This window comes from Pipistrellus hanaki, assembly GCF_964339955.1.
Source record: "Pipistrellus hanaki genome assembly, chromosome: 1".
Classification (NCBI taxonomy): Eukaryota; Metazoa; Chordata; class Mammalia; order Chiroptera; family Vespertilionidae; genus Pipistrellus; species Pipistrellus hanaki.
Genome location: NC_140503.1, coordinates 53,623,558 through 53,646,706, shown reverse-complemented (window position 1 = coordinate 53,646,706; position 23,149 = coordinate 53,623,558). Strand labels below are relative to the sequence as shown.

At 40.1% G+C, this 23,149-nt stretch overlaps 1 protein-coding gene and 1 pseudogene across 4 annotated transcripts in view; one reads left to right on the top strand and one right to left on the bottom strand.

Moving 5' to 3' along the window:
* Window positions 1-352: 352 nt before the first annotated feature.
* Window positions 353-23,149, top strand: part of TMOD3 (tropomodulin 3) — a 59,355-nt gene continuing 36,558 nt past the window's right edge. Inside the window, exons 1-2 of one of the 3 annotated variants that reach the window (XM_084894562.1) lie at window positions 470-677; window positions 9,211-9,268. The gene's annotated coding sequence lies outside the window, so the exon portion shown is untranslated. Of the gene's footprint in view, window positions 682-9,210; window positions 9,269-23,149 lie in introns of all 3 variants that reach the window. The other 2 variants (XM_084894561.1, XM_084894560.1) reach the window with 2 other exon arrangements.
* Window positions 19,072-20,016, bottom strand: LOC311627889 (E3 ubiquitin-protein ligase SIAH1-like; annotated as a pseudogene). Its single transcript has one exon. The product of its transcript is annotated as an E3 ubiquitin-protein ligase SIAH1-like (transcript).

Genomic DNA, 23,149 nt, shown 5'->3' with positions numbered 1-23,149 from the left:
AAGGAATGGGGCCCCGAAACTGCTATCTCTGTGACATCATCCCTGATTGCAGGCCTAAAGAAATCACTAGGGTCCCTGCGCCCTTGGGATGACATCCTCTTGATTTATAACCCTCTTGTGCCGCAAGAGGGTTTGTTTGCTTACCTATCAACTTATCATAACAAGTTCAAAGGACTGGATGCCCTGTCCCGCATCAACTACTCCAAGGGCACACACAATACAAGCAGTGCCAGGCGTGCTCTTTAATAAAAGTCAAAGCAAATAGGAAATCTATACCAATGAGCCTCTCGCTGCTGCTCATAGCTCCAGAGCGTGGAGGTTAAATATTTCCACGAGTAGACAGCGTCGTTCCAAGCTGGAGGTAGGCTTGGTATCTGCAGCTGCTTCCCATGCTTTGCAGATGATTGTCAAGCCCGGGTTCTGCGCTGCTCCCCGTTCGCTAGAACTACAACTCCCAAGGTGCCCTGCGACCTGAGAGTGCGCAGGCGCATGGGTGACGGAGGGGGAACCAGCCTCACAGACGCGCGCGCGCGGTCGAGGTGGGGGTGCTGCCGGCGGGCGGATCCGGCAACTCCCTGGGAGGCAGACCCAGGCAGACGGGCGGGTGCTGGGAGCCGGGCTGCGGCAGTCCTCGCGTGTCTGTGAAGGAGTCGGTGGCCCCAGCAGGCGCCAGCCAGGTGAGTCCAGCTTTCCAGGAAGTCCGTCCGCGGGCGCGGGCAGGGAGTCGCACCGGCCATGGTGGCTGAGGAGGGAGGGAGAGGCTGCGCTCCTCCAGCCGCCGGCCTGGGTCTTCTTCCCCACGGGTCCCCTCTCCGGGAGCAGGGGCTCTGAGGGCTGCTTTGGGGTGACCGGGCCCGGGTGGGGGCCCTGGGGTGCGCTGGGTGGCGCCTGCGGCGGAGGCGCGCGAACCTTGAGCTGATGAATCACTTGGGGGGCCCGGCCTCCCCGGGTTCGGGACCGGCCCCCTCCTCTCCCTCCCCTCCCGCCGCTGCCCGCGGCGCCCGCCCGGCCGCCCGCCCGCCTGCCTCCTCCGCCCCACCCAGGCGAAGCTCGGGGGACGATCATCTTAAAAGGGTTTCTCACTAGGACTCCTTCAAAGGCTTCTGCTTGTTGAAAGTTAGGAGGAAAAAAAAAAAAAAAAAAACACCTTAGGGCACACCCTTTTTAAAAATTAAAATCTGGCTTGTCTGGCACTCGCCGGTTTGATCTCTTGCTCTTGTCTTAGAGTAAGTTCTGGCTCCCCTGGAGCACACACAGCTGGCTCCGGCTGTGAAGTCGCTTCTGTGTTGGTTTCTTTTGAGGACGTTGTGCTTTTGCCTACGGAGGTTGGTCTGTTTCCTCCGCAGGCCTGCGTTCTGATTACAAACAGACGAGAAACAGTCGCAGGTTTTTGCTTTTTATTTTGTTTGTTTTGTTTTATGTTTAGTTAAGAATCGCTTTTCCAGCTTGCCCTTGGCTTCTCTTAAAACCAAAAGTTATCTGGTAATGAACACTGCAGTAAAGCTTATCGCAGGAGGTCATGCTTGAACAGGAAATAAGCCCGTGAGATTTAAATTAGTTATGTACCGTCTCTCTCGGCTTGTAACATGTTCATGCAGCTCGTGTTTCTTTTTCTGAGAATCCTTTAGATGATTTTTTTTTGGCAAATTAAATTGATTAATTAATTGGTCGGTCAAAAAGTAATAAGCTCAGAAAAATAGTTTTGTCCAGCCTGATTTACTTGTGCTGGTCTCTTTTTCCTAGTCCTATGTACCTTTTTTACCCTGTCACTTCTTTAAGAGCCCCTAATTTTATTATAAATACTTAAAATCTCCTTTCTAACACATTCCTATGAAAGGAAAAAAAGGGAATGAAAATGTCAGATCCAGTATGTTCTAATTCTCAGCTTGCTTACTTTATTTATTTATTTTTTTAATATGTTCTATTGATTTCAGAGAGGAAGGGAGAGGAAGAGAGAAACATCATTGATGAGAGATAATCATGGATCAGCAGCCTCCTGCACGCCCCCTACTGGGGGTCGAGCCTGCGACCCAGGCATGTGCCTTTGACCGGAATCAAACCCGGGACCCTTGAGTCTACAGGTTGACGCTCTATCCACTTAGCCAAACGTGCCAGAGCTCAGCTTGCTTACTTTTACTTTCGAACCTCTCAGGACTTCCAGCTTGCTCATCTTTAAAATGAGGTTGTTGGACCAGGTGACCCTAAGATTATTCCAGCCCTAAACATGTCTGATTTTTAAAAATTCATGATTTTATTTATTCAGGAAACATGGGCCACAGGTGTCATTCCAAACTGTGTGCTAGGCACGAATGCACAAAAATGAGTTCTGGAGGCTGTTACTTAACCTGCTCAATTTCCTTTAATCATATTTTTATGACTAATTCCAAAATTTTGTCATAAACCCTTCAGGCACTATAATTCTGTAATTAGCTTCACCTACAGTTAAGACATAAAGTCAAACTCCATTTCAGTGATTGGAGTTTTACTCTGGTAAAACTCTAATCAGACTTTTCTAGTCTCAAAACACAGGTTCCCTACAACATAAAGGACTTGCATGGTGTAGGGTGGTGCTTCTCAAACATTAACATGCATAAATCATCCAGGATCTTGTAGGTTTGAAGAACTTGCATGTCAGACCACACTGAACATCAAAGGCTGGGAGATATTTTAAGGTGTTCATAGTGACAGTTCAAAGACAGTGCTTAGCGTTTGATAGTTAACCCAAGAACGAAGAAATTGTGATTCGATCCCTCAGGTTACATGCTGGGGTTGTCGACTCCATTCCCAGTAGGGGGCGTGCAGTAGGGACCCATCGATGAAGTTACTTTCCCATTGATGTTTCTCTCTCTCTATCCCTCCCTTCTCCCTTCTCACTCTAAATATCAATAAGAACATTTTTTTTTAAGTAAAGATAGGAGCTGATAGCTGTGATATTAGATGCATAGTAATTGCTTTTTCCAACTCTCAGTTTTTTAAAATAACCCTATTCACCTTAAAAAAAAAAAAAAAAAACATGTTTAGTTTCTACTCTCTCTCCTTCCCTTCTCCTTTCTCTGTGCAGAATCCTCAGTGTTTTCTCCTCTCTCATCCTCTTCCTCCTTCAACTGTTTTCATTCACATTAATTCAGTCATTCACTGTTCAACATATGTCTTTCCCCATTCTGTACAAAGCACTGTCTTAGGCTCATGGCGAATACAGACATTAAGACACGGGTGTTCTTTTTTGTCTGGGAACTACTCTCTTTGAGATGAGGCATGTGTGCTTGTTCATAGTTCAGAGCGCTGTAAGAGCCATCTGTGGGGAATAAAAACATGCGGTAGAAGTTCAGAGGGAGAGAGCTTTTACAGTTGTGGGGATGGGAAAGAAATGAAGTCATCTTTTTTCCACTCACGGGTCATCTCTGCCTTCCCAGGCTATACCCAGTATACTGTGTGAGTTTATATGCCATATCTACAATAGAACACAGTATAATTTTGTAAATTTATTTACTTGAACCTGAGGTAAGCTTGGTATATACGACAATTGATTAGATCTGAGTAAAATAGGAAGAGTGAGAGCTGGTGGGGATAAAAATATCCCTGGATAGAGGGAGGGGAAAGATGAAAAGAAAGGAAGTCAGAGGAGGACCCAGTAAAATAGGAGGAAAGATCTCAGTAGGTTTTCAGAAGTCAGTCTGATGTACACTGCTCTTGCTATTTAGGCTGTATTATCAATTTTTAAAGATCAAGTTAGCTGGCAGTCTTCATTCTTTTCAGTTCCCCTTAAATTTAAAAATTATAGGCTGTTAATTAAAATAATTGAAGAGGGCATTATTCACTAGGCCAGTGGTCGGCAAACTCATTAGTCAATAGAGCCAAATAACAGTACAACGATTGAAATTCCTTTTGAGAGCCAAATTTTTTTAACTTAAACTTCTTCTAATGCCACTTCTTCAAAATAGACTTGTCCAGGCCGCGGTATTTTGTGGAAGAGCCACACTCAAGGGGCCAAAGAGCCGTGAGCCTCAGTTTGTCGACCATGGCTCTAGACTGTTACAGTGGCTATAGCATTATTGGCTTTCTGTCATCAACCTTTCTTGCTGACATTTGATTTAGATGCCTTATTCTCATTCAATTTTCTCGCAAGCCTCTAAAATCACAACTATAGCATTGTAGTGAAAGGAAAAAGATCTAGAAAAACAGAAAATTCTACTCGATTTGTAACAGCCCGTTTAGTACACATATTGAAATCCTAAAAAATCAAACTTGATTTGCTGCTTATGAAAAATTAACATGAACACATATACTTATATCTGTCTACCCATACATGTCTGTAATCCATTGGATTGTTTATAATAATGAACAAATAGAGATGTGAATAATCCAGAGTGGCACAAAATTGAAAATGTATGTGCAGTAATGTCGATTTCATTTGAAACATCCTTAACCTATGCCTTGAAGCAGATTCCTATTTTGTATGTTTTATGAGGTATAATTAACATTCAGTAAGATGTACATATCTTTGTTCTAATATATTTTTATTGATTTAAGAGAGGAAGGAAGTGGGGAAGAGATAGAAACATCAATGATGAGAGATAATCATTGGCTGACTGCCTGGGCAACCCGGGCTTTGTCTTGACTCGGAATGAACTGTGATAGGTCGATGCTCAATCACAGAGCCACACCAGGCGGGCAATATGAGCATATCTTGAGTATCTAGTTCAAGGAGTTCTGATAATTTTATACAATGTAACTTCTACCAAGACAAATGAGAAAACATTTCTATCACCATGGAAAGTTCCCTCATGTCCCTTTCCAGCCATTTCCTTCACCCACCCTTCTCCAAAGACAACCACTTTGATTCCACATTTCTAACGCAATAGATTTATTTTTGCCTAGTCATAGACTTCACAAAAATGGAATCGTACAGTAGTATGTGCTTTCTTGTGTCTGGCTTCTTTCATGTAACATTGTTTTTGAGATTTATCTGTGGTGTATTGTTGTTGTTGTTTTGGGGGGGGTTGTTTGTTTTGTGTGTGTGTGTGTGTGTGTGTGTGTGTTTGTTGTTGTTTTTTTATCACATCAGTGTGACAGAGGAACATCAATTGGTTGTCAACCATACTCACCCTGACCTGGGATCAAATCCCAGCCTAGGCATTTGCCCTGACTGGGAATTAAACCTGAAGCCTATTCGTGTACGAGACGACACTCCAACCCACTGAGCAGGGTTGTTGTTTTTTCTCCACATTTTTTATGTCACCAATTTTTAGTGTTGTCAGCCTTTTTTTATTTTAGCCACACTAGAAGATGGAAAATGTACCTCAGTATGGTTTTAATTTGCCTATTCTGGACATTTCATATAAATGAAATTATACAATATATAGTAGTCTTTTGTGACTATCTCTTGTTCTTATACACTTAACAGTTCATTTTGAGAATCACTGAAAATCAGACGAAGTTCCTTCACAGATGTGTACACTTTTTTTTTTGCCTGAGAAGATATACCCTCCCTCAGTACATATACTCAAACATCTGTATGCACTCACTAAAGAGGGAGCACAAACACACCAAGACAAACTTACAGACTGAGGTAACTGATGCACAGAGATAACCCTTTACGTTAAACAGTTTCATACCGGGGTATATCTAAGCACTGATGTCACTACAAGTACCTGTGTGTGAACACAGTTCCTGACATGTGTGGGAGCAAATGAGGGTTAGTGTGAAGGAGAGCATGATGCCAAGTTAAATTTATTTAAAGTGTTTTCTGGTGTTTAAGGCAATTCTTAGTGCCTTTAGTTAAGTTTTTTAAACAGTAGTGATTGTCTAATAGGATATATTTAGTATGTCTATAGTTATATATATAGACTTAAGCCCTTTGTAGGTATTTCCTTAGCCTGTTGCATAGATCGAGCCCTTTGAGCAGGATATTATTAGTCATAATTATAGAGTAAGGGATTTGCATATGGAAATTATAATCAACAAAATATTTTGATTCCCTGGGTGTGGAGTTATCATTTTAATGATGAGTTGTTAAAGAATATTTACTTGATATATGCATACCAGTGTTGGGGGGGAAGAAGCCCTTCAAGTATATGCATTATAAATCTGACATCTATTCTGGCAGCCCTTACCCTAGGTTAAATATAGCAAGATTTGATATAATACCAAGATTTATTTTTGTTCATGGGGGATTCAAATTAATGTTCTTAAATAACTGCTCTTTTTTCTTTTTATTATGGCCACTGTGGTCTTATGGCAGGAGGATGGAAGTGGGTGGGAGGTGGGATTGGGGTGGGGAGGTGGGTAAGAAAACTTGATTTTATTGGGAAATATCAGTAAGTATGTGATTATTTGAAAGTCAAGGCCCCTACCCACCCACCCCCTCTGTTTTTCTTCAGTTTGTCCCTAAGATTTACTGTCTCTTAGGGAAAAATCACAGAATGCACAAAAATGGACCACAACACATTTCCACATTTTCACCTCTGCAAGGCCTTAGGTGACAAGGGCTGCCAGAATAGCTCGGCCATCCTGTTAGTCATCAGAGTACCCTCTACACCTGCCTCTAGTTTCTTGAGCCCCCATTATTCCTCCTTGTCGAACAGTGTCACGTCCTACGTACCTAACACATAGGACAACATCTCAAGTTTGCTGTCCACCAGAGAATATCTCTTGCCACTGCATTCAGCCCCTTAACCTTCCCTCCTGCCATATCCTCTTTTCTTCCTTTCTGTTTTCTAGTGCCACAACCTTAGTTCTGGTCTATACCTTCTTTTGAGTAGGATACCTCTTCAGAGAAATGTTGTTTGAATTGGTTGCTGAAAGATGTGAAAGGATTCGAACATGAGAAAAAGAGGGAGGGGTTACTGTGTATCAGGGTAATGAACAGTGTGATGTGAGGGCTGGAGGCAGAAACGCATGGAGCTGTATTTACTTCCTGGGCTTTGATACCGGGTGTGTGAGAATCACTCCTTCCCCTTCACTTCCTCTCCTCTCCCTGGCTCCCTTCCCATGTTCTTTGATCTGTTTGCTTAGTATATACTTCTCCTCACCTCTATCTAGCTAAATTTATCCTTCCTGACCACCCACAGTCATCTCTGAACTTCTGTAGCACCGATTTCAGCACCATTTTTTGACAGTTAATTATATATTGCCTTGATATTTTTTTTTTTTAAGCTTTCCAAATAGAGTATTAGTCAAGGTCTCAGGAAACACAAACCCACTTAAGCTAGCCTATTAGAAGGGAAGCTGCCCTAACAGGTTTGGCTCAGTGGATAGAGCGTCAGCCTGCAGACTCAAGGGTCCCAGGTTCGATTCCGGTCAAGGGCATGTATTATACCTTGGTTGCGGGCACATACGTACCCAGTAGGGAGTGTGCAGGAGGCAGCTGATTGATGTTTTTCTCTCATCGATGTTTCTAACTCTCTATCCTTCTCCCTTCCTCTCTGTAAAAAATCAATAAAATAAAATAAAATTATATATATATATATATTTTATTATTATTTTTTTTTTTTTTAAAGGAAGCCACTTAAGCTAGCCTGCTAGAAGGGATGGTGTCAGGGCTGGCAGTTGCAGTGGCTATTACTGTAAGGCAACAAAGGCCCCTGAAATGAACCATAGCTGGAACCCAGAGCGGGTACTGGGAAAGTCCCTGCCCTCCTTCCTCTGTCTTTGTCCTGTGTGGCCTCTCTTCAACTTCTTCCTCTGCCTCTCAGCTCCCTCTGGAACGTTGATTATCTTGATTACTGAATTTTTGTTGCCCTCTCATGTTGCACCTGAGGCAAGTGCCCCCCCCCCCCCCCCCCAGCCCTAGCACTGCTCCATTCTCTCCTTTACAGACTGGCTTTCTCATGGCTTCTGCTTAAATGTGACTTTGGCTTGCTGTAATGCTGCCTCCAGACCGCAGGATAAATGATCTCTCAACTGAGGTTTTATTTCCAGCTTTCTAGATTCCTGGAGAATTGAATTTTTTCCTTCTTGTTTGGGTTGGGGGTAACCCCTATACCAAACATCTGTGAGGGAGGGGGCATTGTTATGTGGTTGCTTAGACTGTATACTTCACAGGGTCTGCAGTAAGGGTGGTCCCAGACAAGGGGATTTAGGGTTGGTCATCCCCAAACATGCTTACTTCGGTACTGGAGATCAGGTATCTTCTTTGAGGCTGTGCTGCATTTAGCAGATTATCAGCTAAAAAGTAGGTGTGTTTCTTATTTAGTATTGTTTATTGCTATGACTCTGACCATTTGAGGTTCATTAAGGTTAACTTTTGGGCATAATAGGCTAATCAAACACACACGCACACACACACATACAAAAACAAACACATACATATTTTAACCCTCACCCAAGGACATGCCCCTCATTGATTTTGAGAGAGAGAGAGTTGAAAAACATCGATTGGCTGCCTCCTGCACACACCTCAACCAGAGATCGAACTTGAAACTCAGGTATATGTCCTGACCAGGAATTGAACCCACAACTTCTTGGTGTATGGGATAATGCCAATAAATTATTAAAATTTGTTTTATCATAATTTGAAAAGTTTATAATTTTGAACTAATCAACTACATTTTGAACATATTTTTCTAGTTCAGAAAGACTGGGGATGTAGGATATTGATAATCAGTTAAACAAAGAGTGATAATAGGTCTTTACTGACTCTGCCCCCAGTCCAATTAGAATATGGTAAAACCAGGTACTCCCAACATTGATCTAAAATCCCCTTTCTTATTTCATTATGCATTTATTTAGTATCTACTATATTGCAAGCACTATATTGGGCTGACAGTATAAATATAAGTGCCTGTCCTCAAAACCCTCATAATTATAGAGAAGATAGATATTTATCCAATTGATTATAATATGGTGAGATAAATGTTAATGGAGGTGTGGGCAAAATGATTTAACACCTCTCTTCTGTTTTGTGTACATTCATCTCTTTTTTTTGCATTCCCATTTAGTCTTTCCTTTCTCACCCAATCTCTATAATTAATTGTCTATTACATGGATCACATTATAATAATATCTCATTTACCTAGCATATACTAAGGTAGTATTCCTTAAAAATAAAGTTTGAAGATAATTAACAATGATTTTATTAGCTAATATTTTTTGAACACTTGCTCTGTTTTAAGAACTGTTCTAAGGGATTTATATGTATTAATTCACTTAATGAATTAATTAATGTATTAGCTCTATGAAAAAGGTACTATTATTATTCTCATTTTACAGGTGGGAAAACAGAAGGAAAAAAAATAGTTCCATCATCTTACCCAAGATTACAAAGCCAGTAAGAAATCGAAATCTTTTTAAAAAGCTATTTTAAAATGTAGCATAATTCTGGTCTTTTTTTAATGGAGTTCTCCAAACTTAATTTAACCAATCTGATTTGGAGGCTATAGAATTTAGAATTCATTATGTGCATTGACATTATTTTCTGCTGTTGAATTGTCTTTTGAGGTGGTTGTAATTTGTAGATTATCGATAATTTCATTAAATTGTCTCACACTTTTTGTGTTTTATTTACTTTATAGTTTTTTCTCCTACTGTTGCTTTTTGTCAGTTACTATCACTTCAGTAATTTGCTTCTTTTAAAATGTGGTAACGAAAGTAATAATGTGCTGGAAAGTATTTTATAGGGGCAGTGTAATATAAACAGCATGAATTTTAGGTTTAGGTTCAAATTCACACCTACTGTTGAGATTTTATCTATCCTGATCAGGTTCTATCCCCTCTTGAGTCTCAGTTTTTTATCTATAAAATGAAGATAGTTATATTTTGCAGTTTTTATGAAGAGATATATATATGATAAAGTACTTTGCATATAACAGGTATGCAAATAAAATTTTATTTCATTTTTCTCTTCATTATATTGGAATATAGCATATGACCTCTTTGTTAATCTTAGAAACTCAAGTAAATGAAAGAAATAGGTTTCTAAGATGTAAGATATGTACAGTTTTATTCTGTCATGTAAAAATAATAGTTTACAGTTGGTGTCATGATTGTTAATTTTAGAACTATTATCCTGAACTCCTGTTTTGGGTCCATCTATTGTACTATAGTCTCAGCAACCTCTTCTCCTTCTCTGCATTAAATTAAGTTGCCTTTTACTTCTGTGTGGCTCTCCTGATTTCTCTTGTTTATTATTAAAGGGAAAATGTCCTTTAGCTTTTTTTAAAAGATCCTGTGCCAAAGCACATCTTATGACCCTGGGGTTGGTAATCCAAGCTTCTTGGCCAAGAGTAATGATTTCTCAGACTTCCCTTCTTTCATTAGTTCTGCTTTTTCAGCTGTTACATCTTATTGTTTTTCTTCCTACCTCCAACCCTGCCATTTCCCAGAAACTATCTCCACGAGCAGTATGGTTCCCATTATTTCCATAGTTTTATGTATTTGGATTTTATTTATGTGTCTATGTATTTGGTGGTTTGTTTGTTTACATACAGTAAACCTTAATATTTCAAGAAAAATGATCTTAAATATAATGTTACAGGCAATAAACATTAATATCTCAAGAAAAATGATTTTAAATATAATAATGTTACATGAAAATAAACACCGATTATTCAAGAAAAATTCTTACATATAATATTACATGCAATAAACATTAATATTTCAAGAATAAAAGGATTTTAAGTATAATAATATTACCAAAACTGTACTAACATAGTATGATATCACAAAAGTTGTAGGAAATATCAAAAGTCTGAAAATAACAGAATTACTTCTACTATATTCTAGTGCAGTGTTTTTCAACCTTTTTTGGGCAAAGGCACACTTGTTTCATGAAAAAAATCACGAGGCACACCACCATTAGAAAATGTTAAAAAAATTTAACTCTGTGCCTACATTGACTATATATAAAGTAATTCTCTTGAATAGGAATCAAATAAACACAAAGAAAGTATTTTATAATTACTTTATTATGAAATATTAAGTAAACAAAATAGTGAAAAATTATAAAATTCTTGTCTTGTCTGCACCTACGGCACACCAGGCAACATCTCGCGGCACGCTGTTCTAGTGTATTACCCCCTACCCCCCCTACCCCCCACACCCCCACCCCCGGCTCTATTTTTGTTCATCAGTGTATGTTGTTCATTATATCCCACGAATGAGTGAGCTCATATGATACTTATTTTTCTCTGACTGGGTTATTTTGCATAACATGAAGCTTTTAAAGTCTATTTTGTCAGATATGAGTATTGCTACTCCAGATTTTTTTTTCTTTTCCATTTGCATGGAAAATTTTTTTTTTCTATTTCTTCACTTTCATCCTGTGTGTCTCTTTTGTTTTGAGGTGGATCTCTTATAGACAGCATATAGTTGGGTCATGTATTTGTATCCATTTAGCTACCCTACACCTTTGGAGCATTTACTGGTAATCCATTTACATTTAGGGTTATTATTGAGAGGTACTTATTTATAGCCATTTTAATTCTGTTTGGCTAGATTTCTCTCTCTGTTTCTTCTTCTCAGCAATCCCTTATAGCAATCCCTTTAGCATTTCTTGTAATGCTGGCTTGGTGGTGATGAACTCCTTTAGTCTTATTTTTTTTAGTCTTTTTTATTTGACTGTCTATTTTGAATGATAGCCTTGCTGGATGTAGTAATCTTGGACTCAGATCCTTGCTTTTCATTACCTTGAGTACTTCATACCATTCCTTTCTGGCCTGTAGAGTTTCTGATGAAAAATTAGGTGTCAGCCTTATGGGAACTCCTTTGTAGGTAACAGTTTTCTTTTGCTACCTTTAAGATTCTCTCGTTGTCCACTGGGGCGTTGAGGGCTTGCCCTCAGTGGTGGGAATGGCTGGCGGGGGTCAATGGGGGGGAAGGAGACATATGTAAAACTTTAGGCAATATAAGTCTTTCTGAGCAACCTTGTTTTTCTGACATTGCTAATCTTTTTCTCGTCGCTTCGGCTCTGTCTAAAATGTAGAGTTGAGGAAACTTCCAAGAAACACCATCTGAAGCAGGGGTCTTCAAACTACGGCCCGCGGGCCACTTGCGGCCCGCAGAGGAGTCTGATCCGGCCCGCCAGGTTTTTTGGGCAGTGAGCGCAGCCGAGGTGTTACAGTAGGAATTAGTAGTTCATATAGTCCGGCCCTCCAGCTCCTGAGGGACCGTGATCTGGCCCCCACTTTAAAAAGTTTGAGGACCCCTGACCTGAAGGATATAAAGTTCCAGGATGGTGATAAACTTGACTGTGTGTTCTAAAACAGTGTGGCCCATATCCTCATGGTGAAGCGATATTTGCACTCATTGAAACAAAAGCAAAAAAACTATTTATGGAACGAATATTTTCCATAAAATTTTTCTTGTCAGAACCTTCGTTTATCATTAATTTTTAAAAATATGTTGGGTATTCTAGAAAATTTATATCATTTGGATAAACTTTACTTTTGTTGCAACATCAAGTAAATTTTCCATCAGTTGGTTTTGCATAGGAGAAATTTAGTGATAGGCAAAATTGACACGTAAAAGTCATTCTACCACAGTTATGTTCAGTAATTGCATCCTCATTTACTTCATTTTCGATGTGAAGACAGTTCCTACCAGTATTGGTAGTACTTGTTGATAACAGTTTTTCAGACATATTCTGTCGACAACACTGTTTTGTTTTGTTTTTCGGCTGCAGTCAAAATACAAAAACACCTAACGAGAAAAATTTCTAAACAAAGGAATAAAATGTAAAAGCACTGCTTCAGGAAGCATTCAGGTGACTCTAATCAAAATCTTCAGAGCAGGAAAACAGGAACTTAGAGTCAGGCAGGGAGTTTGTTTGTCAGTGGGAAAGAGAGCCTGGTGAAACACTGTTTTTGTTTCCTCTCTTTATGAAGCTCCAGAAATTTTACTAGTTACTGGAACTGGTCCAGAGAAGGGGTGGGGTCCAGAGACAGGAGGCTTTAAAGGCCTGCTCAGAACATCAGAAAAATTAGTTATTTCTCTTGATGAATACTTAGGGAAAAGGAAGAAACCTCCTAAGACTGTTCCCAACCCCAGTTTCAGAGTTTCTTTTAGAAGTTAGGGGGAGTTTGATTATCTTTTTTTATTTCTCTCTTTCCACAACCAGTACAAAAATATAATAATAAACTCAGGTACAAGGATCCAATATTTTTTTAAATCATCAGAATCCAAAGAGGGACAGAGTTTTAATTATATAGAGACTTTGGTCCCAAGCTGTGGAACTTGGGAGAATATGTAATTATATATCACTATTTTTGCTATTTGTTTCATAGATTGCTAGTCTTTTTTCTTAATGTTCTGTAATTTTTTTTTTTAACCAAATAGTTCTTTATTATCTCAAAGCTACTTTAGTGTAACAATTTATTCCCAAATTACTCTACCTCTGAATAACTAAAACTGAATGATCAGTTAATCCCCGTTCGTCTAATGAACACACACAATGTACCTCTAACATTGCACTGTAACTTCCCCCACCAAACAAAACAGGAAGAGTGATTGTTTAGCTGAGTTACTGCAGCATTTTCATTATATTATTTTGTTCTTTTAATTTATCTTTATGGTTGAAATTATTACAGCTGTTGTTCCCTCCTCTCCCCCCCACCCCCACCTTTGACTCCCTCCACCCTAGCCTTCAGCACACTATTGTGTGTGTCCTTGAGTTATGCATATATACATATAAGTTGTTTGGTTAATCTCGCCTCACACACCTACCCACCCCACCTTTCCTCCAAGATTCATCAGTCTGCTCCATGCTTCTATGTCTCTGGATCTATTTTGTTCATCAGTTTATTTTATTGAGATCATGTGATACTTATCTTTCTCTGACTGGCTTATTTCACTTAGTATAATACTCTCCAGGAATAGTTAGTTTGACTAGGATGGGTGTTAGCTGTTCTTTGAAGGTTTGGTAAAACTCCCCTGTCCAGACCAGGGAGTTTTTTTTATTGCTTCAGATTCATCAGCTGTTATTGGCCTATTCAGGTTTTCTGATTCTTCCTGGTTCAGTTTTGGAAGATTGTATTTTTCTAGGAATCTGTCCATTTCGTCTACATTGTCCAGTTTGTTGGCATATAGTTCAGTTATTTGTAGTATTCTCTTACAATTCTTTGTATTTCTGTGGTGTCAGGTGTTCACCTCTTTTGTTTCTGATTTTATTTGGGTTCTCTTTCTCTCTCTCAAAAGCAATCAGTAAAGACAGATAATTTGTAAAAAAAAAAAAAAAAAAAAAAAAAATCTGTTGTATATAATTTTCTCAAATTCTTTTCTTTTCATTCTCGTTGTTCCTTTCCTCTCCCTCCAGTCCAGTGCCTCTCTTACCCCCGAACAGTACATTAAACAAAAGAGGCACTTAATAGAGGCATATGTATATTGATTTGAAGGTAGGGAAATTGGTAAGTTTGAAAAAGGAGAGTTTTTCAGAATTAAGGGGGAAAATCTTGTCTGAGGCCCGGGAAATTCACAAGAGATGAAACTGAGGAAAGATGTTAGCATTTTACCTTTTGTTCACTGCATAATTTCAATTTGCTCTTAGCATGGTTTCTTTTAGACCTAGCCTCGTTTATTTTAGGATTTTGTATATAGACCAATGCTTACTAACTTGGTGGATTAAGAAAATTCTTGCAAGAGGAAGAATGAGTCATAGCAAAACTCCCTTTGGGAGAGAAAGAAAGGAAACCTTCAGATTAGTCTCTCCAATATGTACTTGGAATGGATTCATCATTTTGATTGACGGCTGAGCACTGATAAGCTTTTCTTACAAGCCACCTCGTATCATATTTGGTTTTGTCCACAGTATGACTGGTAGAAGGCTTTTTTAGGTTAACCAGCAGAGATAAACAGTTCAGTAGCATTATTACCCCAAGAGACTCATTCATATGATGCTATTTCTATTTTAATATTTTTTTTGTTTGTAACAACTTTTAGAAAAGCTTCAGCATTTTTCAATCCACCTAATCTGTTAAACAAATAACTCACCCACCCAAAAAAAAAAATTTTTTTTGAAGAAAAGGAGAAAGAGACTATAAAACATTTGATACTGAGAAACTGGGTAAGTTAAGGGTGTGGCTCTGGTGGCATTTGTCTTTGGTATGCACAGACTGGGTTCCCCTCAGACCTTGCCTTGCAACTCTACCAAGAAGAATGAAGGAAGGAGTGGGCTAGGACTAGGAGCTGCTTTGAGCCAGAAAAGGAACTGGGTTACTCACATGAGGGCCACAAAGTCTTGTTGAAAGAGTATTTTTGAAGAGGTCTGAGCCATGTGTTAACTGTTTTCTTGTAATAGTCACAGAAATGATCTAGCTGCTTTCTACTTAAAGGTTGCTCTCAGTAACCTGCTTCCAATGTAATCTGTTCTTTGTTTTGTCCCTAACAAGTTTTTCTGGGCTGCCCTCAGAGTTCATACTTTATTTTCCTACCTTTGGGAATATATGAATCTCATTTTTAAAAAATTCAAGCCTGGCCGATGTGGCTCAATGGTTCAGCATCGACCTATGAACCAGAAAAGAGGTCACGGTTCAATTCCCAGATCAGCCCAAGTGAGGGGTGTGCAGGAGGAAGCTGATCAGTGATTCTCTCTCATCATTGATGTTTCTATCTCTCTCTCCCTCTCTCCTTTCTGAAATCAATAAAAATACATATTTTAAAAAATTTAAGATGATGTCAGTAGTAATGGCAAGAAAGACAGGACTGCTTAGCTAATTTCATACTTGTCTTGATTAGTTTCCATGAAACTTTCACACAGACTAATCAACCACATTTTCTCAAATTTCTGTGTACAAAGCAATTACCTCATTCAGATGTACTCATATTTAGGTCAATCATAACATCCCAAGAACTCTACAAAAATCTTTATTTAATGTGCTGCCCTTGAGGCTTCATTGTATAGAAGAGTCAGTAAACAAAACAGAAGGATAGATTTAGCATCCAGTTTATTTCCTTTATAAAAAATGTCTTTAGAAAAGTAAAGATAAAGATTACTTTTATAATAAATAAATCTTTATTATAAATAATAAATCTTTATTATTATAAAAGTTATATACAACTAAAATGTTTTTCATTTTTTAGGAGTATGTAACTGAGTAATAGTGCTTTGGATGTGGTGACACAAAGTACATTTTTTGTTATAATTAATGTTATTTAGAATTATAACCTTATAAAAAGGAAATGACCTTAAGAGGTTTAAAAATTCCCTTGCATTTGAGCAATCTGCTACATGCTATCACAGACAGATATTCATACTCCTCCTCTGCATTTAACAGTGCCAGGAATAAACAGATGACTTTCTTTACTCCAGCCTTTTCCTTCAAAGAATGTTTCTTAAGCCAGCAGAGATGAAACTCAAGCCTAACATTAAAGAAGAGAGCCTTTAGATGCTTTTAAAATCTCTAGATAGGGATCACTTATTTTAAAACTATTTTCAGATTAATTCTGAAGCCAGGTCCAAACAAAAACGAAAAAGGAATGCTGATTTGAAGTTTTTAGCCAAAGCAAATTGAAACACATACTTACAAAGTTAATTGGATGTTAAACCATATCTAGTTCAAAAGATTACATGGATATTTACACAGAGGGAATATGTTTATCCCAACTACTATTATCTAATATGTATCAACATTGAGATACTTTTGTTTAAAAATAAACTTATCTAATCACTAAAAGTTTTCTTTGCCATGAAAGGATAATGAGACCACCAGCTAATAGTCAATATCTGAAACAAAGTGACAAAGCTGTAATAATACTTCCTGTGATAAGGGGGAGCTATGTTGGTTAGACACAGTCTCTCTCAGCAAAGGTGACCAAGTTATTATACAGGGCTTTTGGGAAGCGTGGAATTCACGGACTGGCAAACTTTTCAAGGCCATAGTGACACCAATTGTAGAAGCTTATTATTTGGGGAGGCTGTTGATTGGTTGGCTGGCACTTAGACTGGTGCTTTACTGGAGGGAGTCTGTTCCTAATTGGCTGACTTTTGGAAGTGAGCAGCTGAAGGTGATTGATTGGCTTGCAAAGGCAAATTATTTATTTATTTTTTTTTTTTTTATGACTTCTTGTTGAAATGACTACAGAAAAACCATTATTTTCTATGTTGTGGGAACCTTAATTCTCAACATTAAATACATATAATTAATTGCACAACACAAGCATATACAGCAGGTCCTTGAATAACGTTTTGTTCATTATCATTTCCCTTATAACATTAAGAAGGTGCTTACTGTAGTAACTTAACTTTTATGTCAATTATCCTATTGATAAAATTTATTTTATTGTATATAGTTTCACTTAAAGTCAAAGAACTTACCAATGAGGTTAAGTGAGGACTTACTGTATTGAATTTTTTTTTTATGTATAATTCAGAGTATAAGGAGAAAATCCTAACAGAACAGATTAACGAAAATTTTACATAAATATACTTGTGTTTAGCTATCACCCAATTTAAGATATAGCACATTTTCATCAGCCTAGAATATCCTCTGAATATTCTATCTTATCAATACCTCCTAATAGCGATTTTCATTCCCGTGGGTTAGTTTTGCCCGTTCTTGAATTTTATATACATGAAAGTATATAGTATGCATTCTTTTTTTTGTCTAGCTTTTTATATAATACTAGAGGCCCTATGCACAAAATTCATGCAAGAGTAGGCCTTCACAGCAGTGACTGCCTGGATCCCTCCCGTGGTGGTGGCTGCCTCCATCCCATGACTGCAGCCCCGGCTTCATCCCGGAGGATGACTCATCTAATTAGCATATTACACTTTTGTTATTGTAGACTAGAGGCCTGGTGCAAGAAATTTGTACACTGGCGGGGGGGGGGGGGGAGGGTGACCCTCAGCCCAGCCTGCACCCGCTCACAGTCCAGAAGCCAATATTCGGACATATTAGTGCTGCCCTGCAGGCAGGAGAGGCTCCCACCACTGCCGTTGCGCTCACCAGCTATTAACCTGGCTTCCAGCTGAGCAGCACTCCCCCTGTGGGAGCACACTGATCACCAGGGGGCAGCTTCTGTGTTGAGCTTCTTCCCCCTGGTGATCAGCGCACATCATAGCGACCTGTCATTCCACCATTCAGTTAATTTGCATATTAGCCTTTTATTATATAGGACTAGAGGCCTGGTGCATGAAATTCTTGCACTGGGGGGGAGGGGGAGGTCCCTCAGCCCAGCCGGGACCCTCTCCAATCTGGGATCCCTCTCATAATCTGGGACTGCTGGCTACTAATAACTTGCCTGCCTGATTACCCTTAACGACTTGTGCCTGCTGGCCTGATGCCCCTAACTACTCTCCCCTGCCAGCCTGGTCACCCCAACTGCCCTCCCCTTCAGGCTTAATTGCCCCCAACTGCCCTCCCTTGCAGGCCTGGTTCCTCCCAACTGTCCTCCCCTGTTGGCCATCTTGTGGTGGTCGTCTTGTGTCCACATGGGGGCAGGATCTTTGACCACATGGGGGCAGCCATCTTGTGTGTTGGAGTGATCAATATGCATATCACTCTTTTGTTAGATAGGATAGAGGCCTAGTGCACAGGTAGGGGCCAGCTGGTTTGCCCTAAAGGGTGTCCCTGGTCATGGTGGGGGTTCCCTTGGGGCGTGTGGCAGCCTGGGCGAGGGGCCTGTGGTGGTTTGCAGGCTGGCCACGCCCCCCAGCGACCCAAGTGGAGGCCCTGGTATCTAGGATTTATTTATCTTCTATAATTGAAACTTTGTAGAGCCTGGAATGGCAGCCTGGGCAGGCCGGGGTGTGCAGAAAGCCTGGCTTCCTCTATCACCGGGGAAACCCAAGCCTCCCTCCTGCTCTCTCTGTGGCTGCAGCCATCTTGGTTGGATTAATTTGCATACTTGCTCCTACTTGGCTAGTGGGCATTGCTTTGTGGGTATAATGGAGTGGTGGTTAATTTGCATATTACTCTTTTATTAGATAGGATGTTTCCTTTCTTAACACAAAAGATGCCTCTCTTGGGTGTATATATATTTTTTCAGTGGTTTACTGTTGACTAGTGTTACTACATGCAACCATTTCCTGTATTTATTTACCTTTCCTTTTATCTACCTTCATGTGACTAGCTCCACCTACCAAAAGTTTCAGGGTGGCAGGAAAAGGTTGCACTGGTTTGAAAATGTTTGATTGCCATTTCAACACATGGACATAGTTACATTGATGCCTAAATTGCCATTTTCTGTAGAAAGCTGTTCAATGCTTGTGTCAAAGACAAGTCAATATTCATATTGGCTATTGCAATTCCCTAATGAATAGATCGAGGAGTAGCTTCCCAAGTTAATCATCGCCTGTAAGTCGATAAGCAAAATTTTCCACTTGCTTGCGCTTTCCTATCAGCTGTATAAATGCAAAGCACTGCTGGTGCCTGTTTCTCTAAGACCAGCATGAGGTGGAAGCTGAAATCGGACTGGATCATCACCCAGTTCACAGCCCCGGGGAGATGGATATCTGTGGCGAGGAAAAAGATATCCTCTCCCTGCAGGATGGTGATGGACTTGTGCCGATGTGATGGGGCATCACAGCATCCAGAGAGCCTGGCCACTTACAGGAAGCACCAGGGCACAAGCAGGAAGGAGTAAGGCCGAAACTCACCGAGCTCTTCGTGGTCTGCTTTTTGTGTGTGTGGCAGAGTTATTTGACACCCGAAAGAGGCATATTTACAAGGGAAAAGTACTGAATTGACCACTCTTCCATCGCCAAGTTGCAAATGGATTCCCGGCAAGTTGGACAATATGTGAGCTTTGGGTGACAGTTGCTACAGACAAGGTGGACCACTCTGACACTGAAGAATGGGTGGCAACACATAGTCAAAGCAGACAGAACACGCAGAAAGACTGGCCAAGCCATTGTTGGATGCAGTGGTTGCCCGTCAGGGCGGGCACCCTCTGCACGTGGAGGTCCCAGTAGGTAACGCTGTCACAGTCTGGCTGCTCATTTCTCTCTCTGCGGTGGCCGCCATGGAGGTGCGGCCCATGCCTGTTATTTGTTACTTTTCTATGAATTGTAGCTTGGGGATTTTAAAAGTTCCTGTAGATTTAAGATACTTTTTGGCACACTGGATTCACACCTTCATTATTCATAATGTGGTCTCTTTCCAGTAAGACAGCTATCAAAGCATAAGCAAGCCAGGACCGGTTCTCCCGAAGACAGAGGGAGAGAAAGCGAAGCAAAGCACTGTTCCCGGAGCTTCCCTTCCTGAGGTGCTTCTGAGCTTCTCTACTAACACGTGGAACATTTATAGTACAGACATTCCTCAGTAGAGAAGGAGAGCTTAAAGGGAAGGTATAATCAAGTTGGAGAATCTGAGAATGTGAAGAACACCTGATGAATGCTATTGATAAGTTTTGAGTGACTTTTTTGAGCATTAGTTCCTTTGTATTGAAGCTTCTGGGAAACTTTAGTATATTACTTGGAATTTCTTGCCTCTTGGCAAATTTCTTATGCGAATCTGAAGGAAATAGCTTTCTATTGCCTTGTAAAGGAAAAAAGAAGCCAAAGTAGGACTGCATCATCACCCAGTCCACAGCCTCGGGGAGACTGATGTCGGTGGCGAGGAAAACAAATTCCTTAAGAAATTAAATAAAAACACTTAAAAACATTTTCTCCTAGAAAATACCATAAAAACAAAGTGAGAGTTGAAAGAAAATGGAAAATATTTTTTACATGTAACTGAAAAATATTAATATCCAGAATATATTAAGAACATCTATTTTTTTAAATTTTTGTTGTTTTTCTTGGAGAACACCTATTTTTTTAATAACACAATTTTTAAAATGGTCAACAGATTCTTCACAAAATGAGGAACACCATTGGCCAATAAATGGACGAACGAATGAAAAGATGCTCAACTTTATCATAATTCAACAAAATGCAAGTTAAAACTACAGCAAAATACAAGATCACATTCACCAGAATGGCAAGAACAACAACAAAACACACAAAAAAATCTGTTAATACCAACAGTTAGCAAGGATGAGCAACAAGAATTGTCATGTACTGAATCTGTTAGAACTATAAGTTGGTATAATCACTTTGAAAATAGTTTTAGCCTGGCTGGTATAGCTCAGTGGTTGAGCATCTACCTGGGAACCAGGAAATCACGGCTCAATTCCCAGTTAAGGGCACATGCCTGGGTTGCAGGCTCAATTCCTAGTAGGGCACGGGGAGCTGATCAGTGGTTTTCTCTCATTGTTAATGCTTCTCTCTCTTGATCCCTTTTTCTCTGAAATCAATAAAAATATTTTTTTTTAAAAAAGAAAATAGTTTGACATTACCCAATACAGTTGAGTATGAGCATTACCCTTTTCCAGTAATTTCATTCCTAGATTTGAACAGCTTTGAGAAACTCTGCACATGTATACCAGGAAGTAGATAACAAGACGGTTTATAGCAGAAAAATAGAGAGGGGAAGACTGTAAAAAGCTTGACTATTCATTTATACAATTGAATTCTATATAGAAATAAAAATGAAAGAAGTAAAGCCATCAGCATCAGCATCAAAACAATCTTAAATGAAAAATGCAAGTCACAAAAGGATGCATACTGTATGAGTATATATATAAAATGCAAAATAAAATGGGAAAACTGAAACTCCTAAGAATGTGTACATTTAAGGTATCAATAAAATGTAGAGGAAAGCCAAAGAATAAGTAATCCAAAATTCAGTACAGTGGCTACTTCTTTTGAGGAGAGAGATGCCACTGGCATGGGGAACATAGTAATGGTCTCTCTCTGAAGATAGGCATTCATTTTATTATTTTTTTAAGCAATCTACATATGTAAAACCCTAATATGCAAATAGACCAAACGGCAAACAAGCAACTAGTCACTATCATGTGCACTGACCACTAGGGGGAGTGCGTGGAACATGGCAGGCATCAGCCATGGCGGGATGGTGGAGCAGGTGAGCGGAGGTGCCAGACCAAGGCTGGGCGCCGTCACTGTCATCCGAGCAAGCCTTTGGTGGTTACTGAAAATTATTTGCTCCCATGCACCGCTCACACTTGCTGCCAGTGCCTAGCACCAGCCCCAATCTCTCCTCAAGGCTTCTCCACCTCCCCCTGCTCCTGCGGGGCAATCAGGGCTGGCATCTGCCTCTTGCACCCACTGTCGGTGCTGTAGCTGGTGCTCACACCCAGTGCCGGCCCTGGCCCTGTTCACTCCTGCTGCTGGCATCAGGCACCGGCCCTGATCGCCCCTGAGGGCTTCTCCACCTCCCCCTGTTCCTGAGGGGCAATCGGGGCAGCAGTCCCCACTTGCACCCACTGTTAGCGCTGGCTCCAGTCACTCTGTGCTATCAGTGGGTGCCAGCAGGAGTGGGGCTGCTGGTAGACGGGATTGGGGGCCACAGTGGAAGGGGCTGGGTGAAGACACAGGATGGGTCAAGTCCCACCCCTGTGCCTGTCACAGCCTCGTGGCCCACAGTTCCTTTCAAGATTTACACATTCGTGCACTGGGCCCCTACTAGTATATAAAGATGCTTTCTTTGTATGACAGATTAGCCTATATAATTAAATCCTAATATGTAAATTGACCGAATGGTGGAACAACCGTTTGCTATGTCATTCACTGACCACCAGGGGGAAGATGCTCAATGCAGGAGCTGCCCCCTGGTGGTCAGTTCACTCCCACAGGGGAGCACTGCTCAGCCAGAAGCTGGGCTCACGGCTGGGCCTATGCCAGCAGTGGGACATCCTCCAAGGGGTCCCAGACTGCAAAAGGATGCATAAATGTTGTGCACTAGGCCTCTAGTACTTGGAATAAAGAACAATCTATTGGAGTAAACTATTTTACTCATTCTAAGGAATGTCATGTTTTTGACCTATAAAACCCGGGTGATATATATTGCTTTTATTCTGATATCTCATTCCTATCATATTATCTATTACAATACCTTCTTAGTTGGATGACCATTGAATTTATGGCCCAGGCTGGGATACTTTGGAGTGTAAAGAAAAGAGATGCTTAAAATAATAAGTATTTTTTTGAAATATTTATTGGCTAAGAAATTAGCTCTATTATACACAGTTATGTGCTGCTTAACAATGGGGATAAGTTCTGAGAAATACATCATTGAGCAGTTTCATCATTGTGTGAACATCACAGAGTGCACTTACCCAAACCTAGATGCTACAGCCTACTCCACACCTAGGTTATATGACTTAGCCTTGCTCCTAGGCTACAACCCTATACTAAACAACATATGGTTAAATC